This window comes from Chiloscyllium punctatum, chromosome 23 (genome assembly GCF_047496795.1).
Source record: "Chiloscyllium punctatum isolate Juve2018m chromosome 23, sChiPun1.3, whole genome shotgun sequence".
In the NCBI taxonomy this organism is placed as follows: Eukaryota; Metazoa; Chordata; class Chondrichthyes; order Orectolobiformes; family Hemiscylliidae; genus Chiloscyllium; species Chiloscyllium punctatum.
The window spans coordinates 85,657,676-85,676,594 of record NC_092761.1 but is presented as its reverse complement, the minus strand read 5'-3'; positions in this window follow the sequence as shown (position 1 = coordinate 85,676,594).

Here is an 18,919-nt window from a genome sequence, read left to right as displayed (position 1 = left end):
TACTATAGCCAGCCTCAACATCAACGGCAGCAGGGAGTCACAGCGCAGATTCCAGACCCTCTCGGTCCTTCGGGACGGGAGGTATGCGGTGTGCTTCCTGCAAGAAACCCACACTACCCCGGGAGACGAAGCCACCTGGCTCCTGGAGTGGCGAGGGGGGGTCTACATGAGTCACCTCACCCGCAGATCTGGCGGGGTGGCTATCCTGTTGGCCCCGCGTTTTCAGCCCGAGATCTTGGGGGTCAGGGAGCCGGTGCCAGGCCGTTTGCTTCACCTGACGGTTCGGCTGGGGGGCGCGGTGCTTCACTTGGTGAACGTATACGCTCCCCTGGCCGGGCCGAGGCAAGCGAGCTTCTTCGAAGAACTGTCCGCTCATCTGGCTTCCATCGACGAGAACCAGTGCGTCGTCCTCGGGGGAGATTTTAACTGCGTCCTCGAGGGCAGGGACCACGGCGGTACCCGCACTGGCTGCGCGTCGGGGAAGAGGTTGGGGGACTTGGTCAAGTCCTTCGACCTGGTGGACGTCTGGCGGACTCTCCATCCCGACTCCATCGCCTTCACCTTCGTGAGGCCTGGGGTCGGAGCGTCCAGAATCGACCGCCTGTACGTTTCGCGGGCGTACGCCTCCTGTTTTCCGAAGGCCTCCACGCGGCAGGTGTCGTGCACGGACCATCACCTGGTGTGGGCGGAACTCCTTCCGTTCGGCGCCAGGCTCGGCTCCGCGTACTGGCACTTTAACAACCTGCTGCTGGAGGACGAGCGGTTCCGGGACTCGTTTCGTCGTTTCTGGGCCGGCTGGAGAAGGAAGCGGGGAAGCTTCCCCTCCCTGAGGCTATGGTGGGACGTGGGCAAGGCTCACGTCCGCGTCTTCTGTCAGGAGTACGCGAGGGGGTCGACCAAGAGGCGGAAATCCAGGATCGCGGAGTTGGAGAGGGAGATGCTCGACCTGGAGTCACGCCTCGGTCAGCCCGACGCGGACCCGGCCCTGCGCGGGGTGTACGAAGGGAAGAAGGCCGCGCTCCGGGACCTGCAGCTCGTCGGGGCTCGGGGCGCGTACGTGAGGTCGCGGATCCAGCTCCTGCAGGACCTGGACCGCGGCTCCCCCTTCTTCTACTCGCTGGAAAAAAGGCGCGGCACCCGTCAGCAGCTCCTTGTGCTGCTGGCCGACGACGGGTCCCTCGTCTCGGATCCGGAGGGCGTCAGGGCCCACGTCCGAAACTATTACACGGCTCTGTTCTCTCCGGATCCGTCCAGCGAGGACGCTCGCAGAGTTCTGTGGGAGGACCTGCCGCAGCTCAGCCCGGAGGACGCCGGAAGGCTCGACGCTCCCGTCACCTTAGAGGAGCTGACCGGCGCCCTCGACCGGCTCTCGAGGGGCAAAACCCCGGGGCTGGACGGGCTGACTGTGGAGTTCTTCAGGGCGTTCTGGGACGTCCTGGGGAACGACTACGCACAGGTCCTGGGGGAGTGTCTAAATGCCGGACAGCTGCCCCTTTCTTGGCGCAGGGCGGTCATCGTCCTGCTGCCGAAGAAGGGGGACCTTCGTTCTTTGAAGAACTGGCGTCCGGTCTCCCTCCTCAGCACGGACTACAAAATCTTCGCCAGGGTGTTGTCTTCTCGCCTGGCTTCCGTGCTGGCCCACATGATTCACCCGGACCAGTCCTACACGGTCCCGGGCCGGAGGATACACGACAACGTCCACCTGGTCCGGGACCTGATCCATTTCTGTCGACGGGCTGGTCTGCCGAGCGCCTTCCTGTCCCTCGACCAGGAGAAGGCGTTCGACAGGGTCGATCACGAGTACCTGCTCGGGACTCTGCGGGCGTTCGGGTTCGGGACGCGGTTCGTCGCCCGGATCCGACTTTTGTACGCCGCCGCAGAGTGTCTGGTTAAAGTTAACGGGTCCCTGACGGCGCCCCTTCGCTTCGGGAGAGGAGTGCGTCAAGGCTGCCCCCTGTCCGGCCAGCTGTATTCCCTGTGCGTGGAGCCTTTCCTGCGCCTCTTGCGGAGGAGGTTGTCGGGGCTGGTTCTGCGCGGCGCGGGCACGGGGGTGGTCCTCTCGGCCTACGCCGACGACGTGCTCCTCACTTTCACCGACCCGGCTGACCTGGGGAGGATGCGCGAGTGCCAGGCCGTGTACTCGGCGGCGTCTTCCGCCAGGATCAACTGGGCCAAGTGTTCCGGACTACTGGTCGGCCCGTGGCGGGTGGACTCTCTGCCGGAGGAGTTACGGGGGTTCAGCTGGAGTACCACCCATCTCCTCTACCTGGGGGTCTACCTCGGCCCGGCTGAGGAATCCTGGCCGGCCAACTGGCAGGAGCTGGAGGCCAAAGTCTCGGCTCGCCTAGGCCGCTGGACAGGACTGCTCCGAGTGCTATCTTACAGGAGTCGAGTGCTGGTCATAAACCAGCTGGTGGCCGCCATGCTGTGGTACCGGCTGGTCACTTTGGTCCCTCCTCCTGGCTTTGTCGCTGACATCCAGAGAACGTTGGTCGACTTCTTCTGGGACAAAAAGATGCACTGGGTCGCCGCGCAGGTTCTGAGTCTCCCTATCGAGGAGGGCGGTCAGTCGCTGGTGTGCGTCCGCACCCAGGTCGCGACGTTCCGCCTTCAGACCTTGCGGCGATACCTTTACGTCGAGCCTCCTCCTAGGTGGTGCGCCCTGGCGACGTATTTTTTCCGCCAGGTGCGTAACCTCAACTACGACACGCAGCTCCTGTTCGTCGACCGTGACGGTTTGGAGGTCGCCCTCAAGGTGCTGCCTGTCTTTTACCAGGACCTGATCACTGTCTGGAACATGGTCGAATCGCGTCGCGCCTACCCTCCGGCTGGAGTAGCGGCTGTCGTCAGGGAGCCGTTGCTCAGGAATCCGCACCTCCGTACTCGCGGGTTCGAGTGGCTGTCGGAGGGGAGGGCCGTGGCGGCGAGGGCGACCAGGGTCGGGGACGTGCTGGGTGCCGGGGGCCTGGGCTGGACGCTGCCGCAGGACATAGCTAGCAGGGCAGCGGTAGACGTCCGGTACGTGGCCACCGCCATCCGACGCCTTAAAACGGCGGTGCTCGGACCCGACGTAGTGCACCGGTTGGAGGACGCTCAGGTGTGCGGTGGGATCCCGTCCGCGCTCACCCCGGCCCGGACGGAATTTCACATTGGCCCCAAGGTCCCGTACTTCCCGCGGGAGCCTGTGCCCCACAACCTGAGCCGCCTCCGGAATTTTAATTTTGTTTCTTTTAAGGATATTAAAAGGAAGGCCCTGTATCGACTGCTGCTGCACACCGTCCACCTCTTCTCCCTCATCCACCGTCCGGACACGCCTTGGCGTGCCCATTTGCCACCGGGCGGCGGGGATCCCCAGTGGAGGGCTCTCTACGCGGGAGTCCTCCCCCTTTCTCTCGGGGATCTGGGGTGGAGGGTGCTGCACGCAGCAGTCCCCTGCAACCGCAGGTTGCGGTGGTTCACGGACTCCCAGCCCAACTGCTTGTTCTGTGGCGCTGTGGAGTCCGTGGACCATGTATATATTGGTTGTGGGCGTTTGCACTCCCTTTTTGATTTTCTTAAGAACCTTCTCCTCTGTTTCTGGCTGCACTTCAGTCCCACGCTCCTGATCTTCGGGCACCCGGTACGGAGGAGGGAGGGCAGGTCCGAGGACCTCCTCGTGGGTCTGCTCCTGGGCCTGGCCAAACTGGCCATCAACAGGTCCAGGCAGCGGGCCGTGGAGGGGGTCGTTAGGGCCGACTGCCTGCCCCTCTTCCGGGGTTACGTTAGAGCCCGGGTGTCCTTGGAGAAGGAGCACGCGGTGTCCACCGACACCCTGGAGTCGTTCAGGGAGAGGTGGGCGCCGCAGGGAGTGGAGTGCCTCATTTCCCCCTCCAACTCTATTTTGATTTAGTCCCTACCCTCCCCTTCACTGTTTTGATCACACAGCATTGCCCTGTGGTTTGAAGGGCAGTGCTTGTCACTGGCCACGCGGGTGTTTTTCCTATCTTCCTGGTGGTGGAAATTGAATAAAGATTCGTACACTTTGTGTCTTTCACTGTGTCTCACACCTGCACACACACACCATGGGTGCTGGGGAAAAAAATAAGCACTACCGCACTTAGGCGGTAGTGTGGGGGTTAATTTAAAGAAAAAAAAAAAAAAAAAAAAAAAAAATAAACAGGAGTATCTGGCCCGGGTAGAAAAAACAAAAAAAAAAGAAAAAAAAGAAAGAAAAAAAAAAGAGAGAAAAAAAAAAAAAAAAAAAAAAATAAACAGGAATGTGGCCCGGGTGTCCTTGGAGAAGGAGCACGCGGGTGTCCACTGACACCCTGCAGTTGTGACTGGCCACTCGAGTGTTTCCTTCCCTTCTGGAGACTGGATCATTCTGTGACTGTGCGAGGACTGTTCCTGTTGCTGCTTGGGGCCTGCCTCCCTGCTGCTGCCTGGGGCTTGCCTTGGGGCCCCTCCCCAGGACTTCCACCACCACTACCACTGCTGCTGTGGCCTGAGGAGAGGCCTGCCTCTACTGCTGCTGCTGCCCGGGGCCTGCCTCCGCCTTTGCTGCCTGGGACTCGCCTTGGGGCCCCTCCCCAGGACCTCCACCACCACCACTGCTGCTGCTGTGGCCTGAGGAGAGGCCTGCCTCTACTGCTGCTGCTGCCCGGGGCCTGCCTCCGCCTTTGCTGCCTGGGACTCGCCTTGGGGCCCCTCCCCAGGACCTCCACCACCACCACTGCTGCTGCTGTGGCCTGAGGAGAGGCCTGCCTCTACTGCTGCTGCCCGGGGCCTGCCTCCGCCTTTGCTGCCTGGGACTCGCCTTGGGGCCCCTCCCCAGGACCTCTACCACCACCGCTGCTGCTGTTGCCTGAGGCCTACCTCCACCACTGCTGCCTTGGGCTCGGTTTTGGGGCTGCCTGGGACTTTCCTTGGGGACCCTCCCCAACAGGCCTGCCCCCCACTGCTGTGACTGGAGGAACTGCCTGGGACTTGCCGGAGGCCTGCCTTCCACCACTGCTGTTGCCTGAGGCCTGCCTCTACATCTGCTGCCTGGGACTCGATTTTGGGGCTGCCTGGGACTTGCCTTGGGGACCCTCCCCAACAGGTCTGCCCCACACCGCTGCGACCGAGGGCCTACCTGGGACTCGCCTGAGGCCTGCCTCCACCGCTGTTGTCGCCTGAGGCAGGTCTCCACCGTCGCTGCCTGGGACCCTCCCTGCGACCTCCACCACTGCCGCTGCCAGAGTCCCGACTCCACCACCGGCAGCAGAGGATGGCGAGCCCGAAGGTCGCGGGGCCCAGCCGCACCTACGCCGGGGTAGCCGCTGCCTTAGGATCGGCTGGCCCAGCCCCGGCTGCAAACCACACCCCCTTCGGGCACCTGACCAAACGCCTGGGGGTCAAGGCCTATCCCCACCCCAATATGACCATCGAGGCCTGCAGCAAGGCTATGGCTAGTGTGGTCGGCCCACTGGCCATAGTCGCTGCGGCCCGGATGTACGGGAAGGCCGTATTTTTCCTAAAGACCGAGCAGGCGGTCCACCTGGCCGTGGAGAGGGGGCTCGCTGTGGGCGGGACGCATTTGCCCGTCGACCCTCTGGAGGTCACGGCCCAGAGGGTCGTGATCTCCAACGTCCCGCCCTTTATTGCCAGCGAGCTCCTTCTCCCCCACCTCACCACCTTGGGGGAGATCCGGTCAGGGATCCAGCCGCTCCTGCTCGGTCTGAGGGACCCCGCCCTCCGGCACATCTACTCCTTCCGTCGCCAGGTGTTTATTTGCCTGGCCCGGGAGGAGGTCACGGAGGGCTCCTTTACCCTCCTCCACGAGGGCGCGGCCTACCGCGCCTTCTGGACGGCGGACGGCGTGCGGTGCCACCTGTGCCGCGAGGTGGGGCACATTAGAAGAAACTGCCCCACCCAGAAGGCCGCCCAGCCCTCGCCAACGGCTGACGGTGGTGCCGCCGCGCCCACTCCCCCTCCCCCAAAGTCAACGCCACAGGCCCCGGCACCGGAGCCTGAGCCGGAGGCTTCCGATCCTCCAGCCTCCGGCAGGGAGGGGGGTGAGCGTCCAGCCGGCCGGAAGGCGCTCAGGAAGGCGCGACGCGTCAGGCCCGCCCACGGGGAGACCACCCTATCCCCATCCCCGACACCCAGCCCACGACCTGCCCCGCCCCGGCACGACGATGCCCCTGCGGCCGTGCCAGCGTCGCCCCGGCGCGGGAACCCTGACCCCCAAACCCCCGGACCCGTACCCGACCCTGACCCCACGTCTACCCCCTGCCCCGATGGAGAAACCCCTGGGGCTGCGACGCCTGCCCCAGGCCCTGCAACACCAGGCCCCGGGGACCCCGAGCCCGAGCCCGAGCCCTGCCCCGCCCAGCCACACCCTGGCACTAACCTGGGGGGGACCACTGCTGCCCAATCTCCTGCAGCCACCGTGTCTCCGGGCCCCGGAGAGGGAACTGGGCCCCTGCCCCGCCCGCCGTCACCTGATAAACCAGGGGCGGGGCAGGAAGTGACACGGCTGACCCTCCCCACCCTGGCCACGCCCCCTGCCTTCCCCCAGCCAATCGTATTCCGGGAAAGGCTGGGGGGAGGGGCCTCAGGCCCCATGACCACCAAGGCGGGCGGGGAGGGAAAGGCCCATAAATCCCCCCCTGTCTCTCTGGGGAAGAGGAGCTGGCCCTTGGAGGGGAGAGACAGTCCTGCAGCGCGCCGGCGGCGCTGCCCCTCTCCAGGGGACGGGCCCACGGGACCCCCCAACGATCCCGCACCGCGGCCTGACCTGCCCAACAACAACGACGACGAGGGCCGCGGTGCGGGCGTCGACAAAGGACCCTTTACTGGGTCGCCGAGCGGCGGAGGGGAGGTAGGTGTTATCCCCGCTCCTCCCTCCCAGACTGTTTTTCCGGGAGCCTTGGCCCTGGGGGACGACCTTTTCCTGGGGGATGACCTTTTCCCCGAGGAGCCAGGCGTCCCGGTGTCGGGAGGAGAGCGGGGCCCCGAGCCTCCGCCGCCCGACGACCCGAACTCGGGGCGTTCCGGGACGGGGTGCGCCGAGGAAGGTACCGCCGGTGACCCTGGGGGTGGGGTCGCCGGGGGTTCGAGGCCTGTTGGCGGCGCCGGACCAGCCCCCATCCTCTCGGTGGGGGAGGGGTCGGCGACCGAGGGCGACCTCCCGGAGGAGGGTTCGGGATCGGTGGCGGACACCGGGGACGACGCGGACTCCGTCTGCAGTGACGTTTTTGAGTCCCAGGTGCCCCCCGCCGATCTCCCCCTCATCCCCCTCGAGGAACTCCGGGAATTTGTCGAGGAAACTCGAGGTCGCCGGGATAGAGCCCAACTGGCGCTCGACCGCTGGAGCTCTTATGAAAAAGTTTATTGGTCGGCCCACGCTGCTCGCCAGGCGCCTGGGCTCGACGTCAACGAGCGAAAGCGAGTCAGGAACTTCCTGGGGGCACTCCTGGTGAGGGCGAGGGACTCCTGTGCCCCTCCCTCGTCCTCCCAGTAATTGTATTTGTTTTTAACTGTACTGGTGGTGGTAGCACAATGCTTCCGACATGGAGACTACTATAGCCAGCCTCAACATCAACGGCAGCAGGGAGTCACAGCGCAGATTCCAGACCCTCTCGGTCCTCCGGGACGGGAGGTATGCGGTGTGCTTCCTGCAAGAAACCCACACTACCCCGGGAGACGAAGCCACCTGGCTCCTGGAGTGGCGAGGGGGGGTCTACATGAGTCACCTCACCCGCAGATCTGGCGGGGTGGCTATCCTGTTGGCCCCGCATTTTCAGCCCGAGATCTTGGGGGTCAGGGAGCCGGTGCCAGGCCGTTTGCTTCACCTGACGGTTCGGCTGGGGGGCGCGGTGCTTCACTTGGTGAACGTATACGCTCCCCTGGCCGGGCCGAGGCAAGCGAGCTTCTTCGAAGAACTGTCCGCTCATCTGGCTTCCATCGACGAGAACCAGTGCGTCGTCCTCGGGGGAGATTTTAACTGCGTCCTCGAGGGCAGGGACCACGGCGGTACCCGCACTGGCTGCGCGTCGGGGAAGAGGTTGGGGGACTTGGTCAAGTCCTTCGACCTGGTGGACGTCTGGCGGACTCTCCATCCCGACTCCATCGCCTTCACCTTCGTGAGGCCTGGGGTCGGAGCGTCCAGAATCGATCGCCTGTACGTTTCGCGGGCGTACGCCTCCTGTTTTCCGAAGGCCTCCACGCGGCAGGTGTCGTGCACGGACCATCACCTGGTGTGGGCGGAACTCCTTCCGTTCGGCGCCAGGCTCGGCTCCGCGTACTGGCACTTTAACAACCTGCTGCTGGAGGACGAGCGGTTCCGGGACTCGTTTCGTCGTTTCTGGGCCGGCTGGAGAAGGAAGCGGGGAAGCTTCCCCTCCCTGAGGCTATGGTGGGACGTGGGCAAGGCTCACGTCCGCGTCTTCTGTCAGGAGTACGCGAGGGGGTCGACCAAGAGGCGGAAATCCAGGATCGCGGAGTTGGAGAGGGGGATGCTCGACCTGGAGTCACGCCTCGGTCAGCCCGACGCGGACCCGGCCCTGCGCGGGGTGTACGAAGAGAAGAAGGCCGCGCTCCGGGACCTGCAGCTCGTCGGGGCTCGGGGCGCGTACGTGAGGTCGCGGATCCAGCTCCTGCAGGACCTGGACCGCGGCTCCCCCTTCTTCTACTCGCTGGAAAAAAGGCGCGGCACCCGTCAGCAGCTCCTTGTGCTGCTGGCCGACGACGGGTCCCTCGTCTCGGATCCGGAGGGCGTCAGGGCCCACGTCCGAAACTATTACACGGCTCTGTTCTCTCCGGATCCGTCCAGCGAGGACGCTCGCAGAGTTCTGTGGGAGGACCTGCCGCAGCTCAGCCCGGAGGACGCCGGAAGGCTCGACGCTCCCGTCACCTTAGAGGAGCTGACCGGCGCCCTCGACCGGCTCTCGAGGGGCAAAACCCCGGGGCTGGACGGGCTGACTGTGGAGTTCTTCAGGGCGTTCTGGGACGTCCTGGGGAACGACTACGCACAGGTCCTGGGGGAGTGTCTAAATGCCGGACAGCTGCCCCTTTCTTGGCGCAGGGCGGTCATCGTCCTGCTGCCGAAGAAGGGGGACCTTCGTTCTTTGAAGAACTGGCGTCCGGTCTCCCTCCTCAGCACGGATTACAAAATTTTCGCCAGGGTGTTGTCTTCTCGCCTGGCTTCCGTGCTGGCCCACATGATTCACCCGGACCAGTCCTACACGGTCCCGGGCCGGAGGATACACGACAACGTCCACCTGGTCCGGGACCTGATCCATTTCTGTCGACGGGCTGGTCTGCCGAGCGCCTTCCTGTCCCTCGACCAGGAGAAGGCGTTCGACAGGGTCGATCACGAGTACCTGCTCGGGACTCTGCGGGCGTTCGGGTTCGGGACGCGGTTCGTCGCCCGGATCCGACTTTTGTACGCCGCCGCAGAGTGTCTGGTTAAAGTTAACGGGTCCCTGACGGCGCCCCTTCGCTTCGGGAGAGGAGTGCGTCAAGGCTGCCCCCTGTCCGGCCAGCTGTATTCCCTGTGCGTGGAGCCTTTCCTGCGCCTCTTGCGGAGGAGGTTGTCGGGGCTGGTTCTGCGCGGCGCGGGCACGGGGGTGGTCCTCTCGGCCTACGCCGACGACGTGCTCCTCACTTTCACCGACCCGGCTGACCTGGGGAGGATGCGCGAGTGCCAGGCCGTGTACTCGGCGGCGTCTTCCGCCAGGATCAACTGGGCCAAGTGTTCCGGACTACTGGTCGGCCCGTGGCGGGTGGACTCTCTGCCGGAGGAGTTACGGGGGTTCAGCTGGAGTACCACCCATCTCCTCTACCTGGGGGTCTACCTCGGCCCGGCTGAGGAATCCTGGCCGGCCAACTGGCAGGAGCTGGAGGCCAAAGTCTCGGCTCGCCTAGGCCGCTGGACAGGACTGCTCCGAGTGCTATCTTACAGGAGTCGAGTGCTGGTCATAAACCAGCTGGTGGCCGCCATGCTGTGGTACCGGCTGGTCACTTTGGTCCCTCCTCCTGGCTTTGTCGCTGACATCCAGAGAACGTTGGTCGACTTCTTCTGGGACAAAAAGATGCACTGGGTCGCCGCGCAGGTTCTGAGTCTCCCTATCGAGGAGGGCGGTCAGTCGCTGGTGTGCGTCCGCACCCAGGTCGCGACGTTCCGCCTTCAGACCTTGCGGCGATACCTTTACGTCGAGCCTCCTCCTAGGTGGTGCGCCCTGGCGACGTATTTTTTCCGCCAGGTGCGTAACCTCAACTACGACACGCAGCTCCTGTTCGTCGACCGTGACGGTTTGGAGGTCGCCCTCAAGGTGCTGCCTGTCTTTTACCAGGACCTGATCACTGTCTGGAACATGGTCGAATCGCGTCGCGCCTACCCTCCGGCTGGAGTAGCGGCTGTCGTCAGGGAGCCGTTGCTCAGGAATCCGCACCTCCGTACTCGCGGGTTCGAGTGGCTGTCGGAGGGGAGGGCCGTGGCGGCGAGGGCGACCAGGGTCGGGGACGTGCTGGGTGCCGGGGGCCTGGGCTGGACGCTGCCGCAGGACATAGCTAGCAGGGCAGCGGTAGACGTCCGGTACGTGGCCACCGCCATCCGACGCCTTAAAACGGCGGTGCTCGGACCCGACGTAGTGCACCGGTTGGAGGACGCTCAGGTGTGCGGTGGGATCCCGTCCGCGCTCACCCCGGCCCGGACGGAATTTCACATTGGCCCCAAGGTCCCGTACTTCCCCCGGGAGCCTGTGCCCCACAACCTGAGCCGCCTCCGGAATTTTAATTTTGTTTCTTTTAAGGATATTAAAAGGAAGGCCCTGTATAGACTGCTGCTGCACACCGTCCACCTCTTCTCCCTCATCCACCGTCCGGACACGCCTTGGCGTGCCCATTTGCCACCGGGCGGTGGGGATCCCCAGTGGAGGGCTCTCTACGCGGGAGTCCTCCCCCTTTCTCTCGGGGATCTGGGGTGGAGGGTGCTGCACGCAGCAGTCCCCTGCAACCGCAGGTTGCGGTGGTTCACGGACTCCCAGCCCAACTGCTTGTTCTGTGGCGCTGTGGAGTCCGTGGACCATGTATATGTTGGTTGTGGGCGTTTGCACTCCCTTTTTGATTTTCTTAAGAACCTTCTCCTCTGTTTCTGGCTGCACTTCAGTCCCACGCTCCTGATCTTCGGGCACCCGGTACGGAGGAGGGAGGGCAGGTCCGAGGACCTCCTCGTGGGTCTGCTCCTGGGCCTGGCCAAACTGGCCATCAACAGGTCCAGGCAGCGGGCCGTGGAGGGGGTCGTTAGGGCCGACTGCCTGCCCCTCTTCCGGGGTTACGTTAGAGCCCGGGTGTCCTTGGAGAAGGAGCACGCGGTGTCCACCGACACCCTGGAGTCGTTCAGGGAGAGGTGGGCGCCGCAGGGAGTGGAGTGCATCATTTCCCCCTCCAACTCTATTTTGATTTAGTCCCTACCCTCCCCTTCACTGTTTTGATCACACAGCAAAAAAAAAAAATAAAAAATAAACAGGAATGTGGCCCGGGTGTCCTTGGAGAAGGAGCACGCGGGTGTCCACTGACACCCTGGAGTTGTGACTGGCCACTTGAGTGTTTCCTTCCCTTCGGGAGAGATTGGACCAAAAAAAAAAAAAAAAAAAAAAAAAAAGAAAAAAAAAAGAAAAAAAAAATATAAACAGGAATGTCCACACAGCATTGCCCTGTGGTTTGAAGGGCAGTGCTTGTCACTGGCCACGCGGGTGTTTTTCCTATCTTCCTGGTGGTGGAAATTGAATAAAGATTCGTGCACTTTGTGTCTTTTCACTGTGTCTCACACCTGCACACACACACCATGGGTGCTGGGGAAAAAATAAGCACTACCGCAGTTAGGCGGTAGTGTGGGGGTTAAGAAAAAAAAGAAAAAAAAAGAGAGAAAAAAAAAAAAAAAAAATAAACAGGAGTGCGAAAAAAAAAAAAAAAAAAAAAAAAAAATAAACAGGAATGTCCACACAGCATTGCCCTGTGGTTTGAAGGGCAGTGCTTGTCACTGGCCACGCGGGTGTTTTTCCTATCTTCCTGGTGGTGGAAATTGAATAAAGATTCGTACACTTTGTGTCTTTCACTGTGTCTCACACCTGCACACACACACCATGGGTGCTGGGGAAAAAATAAGCACTACCGCACTTAGGCGGTAGTGTGGGGGTTAATTTAAAAAAAAAAAAAAAAAAAAAAAAAAAAACAGGAGATTAAGGAGCACGCGGGTGTCCACCAACACCCTGAAAGAAAAAAAAAAAAAAAAAAAAAAAAAAATAAACAGGAATGTTACTGACAATTAGAGTTGTTTAAACATGCATAGATTAAGACACTCAAACTGTAATAACTGCCCTGGCATTTGCTTTTTAGTAAAGCTGACCAGTGGGTATGTTTTTAACGAAGCAACCTAAGTCTGGTGCAGTGATATAAGGAATTTGAGGAAGGGTACATGTACAGGTTGTGTTCAAATTGTTGCTGATGTAATTAAAAAAATATATATTCAACATCATATATTTGAGAAATATGTTGGCATTTTGTACCCTTTTTAAAAAGGTACAAAAGTTGTGCACAGAATTATATGCAAGTGAGTACCATAACATTCCATGTCGTCTGTGACCAGCCTTTCCAAGTAAAGGGAAATTATGTACTTGTGTGTAAAATAAATTGTCCACTTCTGTTACAGAGTGTGACCTTTTCCTGTGAAAAATAAATAAACAGGGATGTACGGAAGGGGGAGGGTAGGTCAGAGGACCTCCTCGTGGGTCTGTTCCTGGGCCTGGCCAAACTGGCCATCAACAGGTCCAGGCAGCGGGCCGTGGAGGGGGTCGTTAGGGCCGACTGCCTGCCCCTCTTCTGCGGTTACGTTAAAGCCCGGGTGTCTCTGGAGAAGGAGCACGCGGGTGTCCACTGACACCCTGCAGTTGTGACTGGCCACTTGAGTGTTTCCTTCCCTTCTGGAGAGATTGGACCATCTTGTGACTGTGCAAGGACTGTTCCTGTTGCTGCTTGGGGCCTGCCTCCCTGCTGCTGCCTGGGACTTTGGAGAGGCCTGCCTCTGCTGCTGCTGCCTGAGGCCTGCCTCTGCCTTCGCTGCCTGGGACTCGCCTTGGGGCCCCTCCCCAGGGCCTCCACCACCACCACTACTGCTGCTGTGGCCTGAGGAGAGGCCTGCCTCTACTGCTGCTGCTGCCCGGGGCCTGCCTCCGCCTTTGCTGCCTGGGACTCGCCGTGGGGCCCCTCCCCAGGACCTCCACCACCACCACTGCTGCTGCTGTGGCCTGAGGAGAGGCCTGCCTCTACTGCTGCTGCCCGGGGCCTGCCTCTGCCTTTGCTGCCTGGGACTTGCCTTGGGGCCCCTCCCCAGGACCTCCACCACCACCGCTGCTGCTGTTGCCTGAGGCCTACCTCCACCACTGCTGCCTTGGGCTCGGTTTTGGGGCTGCCTGGGACTTCCCTTGGGGACCCTCCCCAACAGGCCTGCCCCCCCCACTGCTGTGACTGGAGGAACTGCCTGGGACTTGCCGGAGGCCTGCCTCCACTGCTGCTGCCTGGGACTTGCCTTGGGGGCCTTCCCCAACAGGCCTGCCCCCCACCACAGCTGCAACCGAGGAACTGCCCAGGACTTGCCGGAGGCCTGCCTTCCACCACTGCTGTTGCCTGAGGCCTGCCTCTACATCTGCTGCCTGGGACTTGATTTTGGGGCTGCCTGGGACTTGCCTTGGGGACCCTCCCTAACAGGTCTGCCCCACACCGCTGCGACCGAGGGCCTACCTGGGACTCGCCTGAGGCCTGCCTCCACCGCTGTTGTCACCTGAGGCAGGTCTCCACCGTCGCTGCCTGGGACCCTCCCTGCGACCTCCACCACTGCCGCTGCCAGAGGACCGACTCCACCACCGGCAGCAGAGGATGGCGAGCCCGAAGGTCGCGGGGCCCAGCCGCACCTACGCCGGGGTAGCCGCTGCCTTAGGCTCGGCTGGCCCAGGCCCGGCTGCGAACCACACCCCCTTCGGGCACCTGACCAAACGCCTGGGGGTCAAGGCCTATCCCCACCCCAATATGAGCATCGAGGCCTGCAGCAAGGCTATGGCTAGTGTGGTCGGCCCACTGGCCATAGTCGCTGCGGCCCGGATGTACGGGAAGGCCGTATTTTTCCTAAAGACCGAGCAGGCGGTCCACCTGGCCGTGGAGAGGGGGCTCGCTGTGGGCGGGACGCATTTGCCCGTCGACCCTCTGGAGGTCACGGCCCAGAGGGTCGTGATCTCCAACGTCCCGCCCTTTATTGCCAGCGAGCTCCTTCTCCCCCACCTCACCACCTTGGGGGAGATCCGGTCAGGGATCCAGCCGCTCCTGCTCGGTCTGAGGGACCCCGCCCTCCGGCACATCTACTCCTTCCGTCGCCAGGTGTTTATTTGCCTGGCCCGGGAGGAGGTCACGGAGGGCTCCTTTACCCTCCTCCACGAGGGCGCGGCCTACCGCGCCTTCTGGACGGCGGACGGCGTGCGGTGCCACCTGTGCCGCGAGGTGGGGCACATTAGAAGAAACTGCCCCACCCAGAAGGCCGCCCAGCCCTCGCCAACGGCTGACGGTGGTGCCGCCGCGCCCACTCCCCCTCCCCCAAAGTCAACGCCACAGGCCCCGGCACCGGAGCCTGAGCCGGAGGCTTCCGATCCTCCAGCCTCCGGCAGGGAGGGGGGTGAGCGTCCAGCCGGCCGGAAGGCGCTCAGGAAGGCGCGGCGCGTCAGGCCCGCCCACGGGGAGACCATCCTATCCCCATCCCCGACACCCAGCCCACGACCTGCCCCGCCCCGGCACGACGATGCCCCTGCGGCCGTGCCAGCGTCGCCCCGGCGCGGGAACCCTGACCCCCAAACCCCCGGACCCGTACCCGACCCTGACCCCACGTCTACCCCCCGCCCCGATGGAGAAACCCCTGGGGCTGCGACGCCTGCCCCAGGCCCTGCAACACCTGGCCCCGGGGACCCCGAGCCTGAGCCCCGCCCTGGCACTAACCTGGGGGGGACCACTGCTGCCCAATCTCCTGCAGCCACCGTGTCTCCGGGCCCCGGAGAGGGAACTGGGCCCCTGCCCCGCCCGCCGTCACCTGATAAACCAGGGGCGGGGCAGGAAGTGACACGGCTGACCCTCCCCACCCTGGCCACGCCCCCTGCCTTCCCCCAGCCAATCGTATTCCGGGAAAGGCTGGGGGGAGGGGCCTCAGGCCCCATGACCACCAAGGCGGGCGGGGAGGGGAAGGCCCATAGATCCCCCCCTGTCTCTCTGGGGAAGAGGGGCTGGCCCTTGGAGGGGAGAGACAGTCCTGCAGCGCGCCGGCGGCGCTGCCCCTCTCCAGGGGACGGGCCCACGGGACCCCCCAACGATCCCGCACCGCGGCCTGACCTGCCCAACAACAACGACGACGAGGGCCGCGGTGCGGGCGTCGACAAAGGACCCTTTACTGGGTCGCCGAGCGGCGGAGGGGAGGTAGGTGTTATCCCCGCTCCTCCCTCCCAGACTGTTTTTCCGGGAGCCTTGGCCCTGGGGGACGACCTTTTCCTGGGGGATGACCTTTTCCCCGAGGAGCCAGGCGTCCCGGTGTCGGGAGGAGAGCGGGGCCCCGAGCCTCCGCCGCCCGACGACCCGAACTCGGGGCGTTCCGGGACGGGGTGCGCCGAGGAAGGTACCGCCGGTGACCCTGGGGGTGGGGTCGCCGGGGGTTCGAGGCCTGTTGGCGGCGCCGGACCAGCCCCCATCCTCTCGGTGGGGGAGGGGTCGGCGACCGAGGGCGACCTCCCGGAGGAGGGTTCGGGATCGGTGGCGGACACCGGGGACGACGCGGACTCCGTCTGCAGTGACGTTTTTGAGTCCCAGGTGCCCCCCGCCGATCTCCCCCTCATCCCCCTCGAGGAACTCCGGGAATTTGTCGAGGAAACTCGAGGTCGCCGGGATAGAGCCCAACTGGCGCTCGACCGCTGGAGCTCTTATGAAAAAGTTTATTGGTCGGCCCACGCTGCTCGCCAGGCGCCTGGGCTCGACGTCAACGAGCGAAAGCGAGTCAGGAACTTCCTGGGGGCACTCCTGGTGAGGGCGAGGGACTCCTGTGCCCCTCCCTCGTCCTCCCAGTAATTGTATTTGTTTTTAACTGTACTGGTGGTGGTAGCACAATGCTTCCGACATGGAGACTACTATAGCCAGCCTCAACATCAACGGCAGCAGGGAGTCACAGCGCAGATTCCAGACCCTCTCGGTCCTCCGGGACGGGAGGTATGCGGTGTGCTTCCTGCAAGAAACCCACACTACCCCGGGAGACGAAGCCACCTGGCTCCTGGAGTGGCGAGGGGGGGTCTACATGAGTCACCTCACCCGCAGATCTGGCGGGGTGGCTATCCTGTTGGCCCCGCATTTTCAGCCCGAGATCTTGGGGGTCAGGGAGCCGGTGCCAGGCCGTTTGCTTCACCTGACGGTTCGGCTGGGGGGCGCGGTGCTTCACTTGGTGAACGTATACGCTCCCCTGGCCGGGCCGAGGCAAGCGAGCTTCTTCGAAGAACTGTCCGCTCATCTGGCTTCCATCGACGAGAACCAGTGTGTCGTCCTCGGGGGAGATTTTAACTGCGTCCTCGAGGGCAGGGACCACGGCGGTACCCGCACTGGCTGCGCGTCGGGGAAGAGGTTGGGGGACTTGGTCAAGTCCTTCGACCTGGTGGACGTCTGGCGGACTCTCCATCCCGACTCCATCGCCTTCACCTTCGTGAGGCCTGGGGTCGGAGCGTCCAGAATCGACCGCCTGTACGTTTCGCGGGCGTACGCCTCCTGTTTTCCGAAGGCCTCCACGCGGCAGGTGTCGTGCACGGACCATCACCTGGTGTGGGCGGAACTCCTTCCGTTCGGCGCCAGGCTCGGCTCCGCGTACTGGCACTTTAACAACCTGCTGCTGGAGGACGAGCGGTTCCGGGACTCGTTTCGTCGTTTCTGGGCCGGCTGGAGAAGGAAGCGGGGAAGCTTCCCCTCCCTGAGGCTATGGTGGGACGTGGGCAAGGCTCACGTCCGCGTCTTCTGTCAGGAGTACGCGAGGGGGTCGACCAAGAGGCGGAAATCCAGGATCGCGGAGTTGGAGAGGGAGATGCTCGACCTGGAGTCACGCCTCGGTCAGCCCGACGCGGACCCGGCCCTGCGCGGGGTGTACGAAGAGGAGAAGGCCGCGCTCCGGGACCTGCAGCTCGTCGGGGCTCGGGGCGCGTACGTGAGGTCGCGGATCCAGCTCCTGCAGGACCTGGACCGCGGCTCCCCCTTCTTCTACTCGCTGGAAAAAAGGCGCGGCACCCGTCAGCAGCTCCTTGTGCTGCTGGCCGACGACGGGTCCCTCGTCTCGGATCCGGAGGGCGTCAGGGCCCACGTCCGAAACTATTACACGGCTCTGTTCTCTCCGGATCCGTCCAGCGAGGACGCTCGCAGAGTTCTGTGGGAGGACCTGCCGCAGCTCAGCCCGGAGGACGCCGGAAGGCTCGACGCTCCCGTCACCTTAGAGGAGCTGACCGGCGCCCTCGACCGGCTCTCGAGGGGCAAAACCCCGGGGCTGGACGGGCTGACTGTGGAGTTCTTCAGGGCGTTCTGGGACGTCCTGGGGAACGACTACGCACAGGTCCTGGGGGAGTGTCTAAATGCCGGACAGCTGCCCCTTTCTTGGCGCAGGGCGGTCATCGTCCTGCTGCCGAAGAAGGGGGACCTTCGTTCTTTGAAGAACTGGCGTCCGGTCTCCCTCCTCAGCACGGACTACAAAATCTTCGCCAGGGTGTTGTCTTCTCGCCTGGCTTCCGTGCTGGCCCACATGATTCACCCGGACCAGTCCTACACGGTCCCGGGCCGGAGGATACACGACAACGTCCACCTGGTCCGGGACCTGATCCATTTCTGTCGACGGGCTGGTCTGCCGAGCGCCTTCCTGTCCCTCGACCAGGAGGAGGCGTTCGACAGGGTCGATCACGAGTACCTGCTCGGGACTCTGCGGGCGTTCGGGTTCGGGACGCGGTTCGTCGCCCGGATCCGACTTTTGTACGCCGCCGCAGAGTGTCTGGTTAAAGTTAACGGGTCCCTGACGGCGCCCCTTCGCTTCGGGAGAGGAGTGCGTCAAGGCTGCCCCCTGTCCGGCCAGCTGTATTCCCTGTGCGTGGAGCCTTTCCTGCGCCTCTTGCGGAGGAGGTTGTCGGGGCTGGTTCTGCGCGGCGCGGGCACGGGGGTGGTCCTCTCGGCCTACGCCGACGACGTGCTCCTCACTTTCACCGACCCGGCTGACCTGGGGAGGATGCGCGAGTGCCAGGCCGTGTACTCGGCGGCGTCTTCCGCCAGGATCAACTGGGCCAAGTGTTCCGGACTACTGGTCGGCCCGTGGCGGGTGGACTCTCTGCCGGAGGAGTTACGGGGGTTCAGCTGGAGTACCACCCATCTCCTCTACCTGGGGGTCTACCTCGGCCCGGCTGAGGAATCCTGGCCGGCCAACTGGCAGGAGCTGGAGGCCAAAGTCTCGGCTCGCCTAGGCCGCTGGACAGGACTGCTCCGAGTGCTATCTTACAGGAGTCGAGTGCTGGTCATAAACCAGCTGGTGGCCGCCATGCTGTGGTACCGGCTGGTCACTTTGGTCCCTCCTCCTGGCTTTGTCGCTGACATCCAGAGAACGTTGGTCGACTTCTTCTGGGACAAAAAGATGCACTGGGTCGCCGCGCAGGTTCTGAGTCTCCCTATCGGGGAGGGCGGTCAGTCGCTGGTGTGCGTCCGCACCCAGGTCGCGACGTTCCGCCTTCAGACCTTGCGGCGATACCTTTACGTCGAGCCTCCTCCTAGGTGGTGCGTCCTGGCGACGTATTTTTTCCGCCAGGTGCGTAACCTCAACTACGACACGCAGCTCCTGTTCGTCGACCGCGACGGTTTGGAGGTC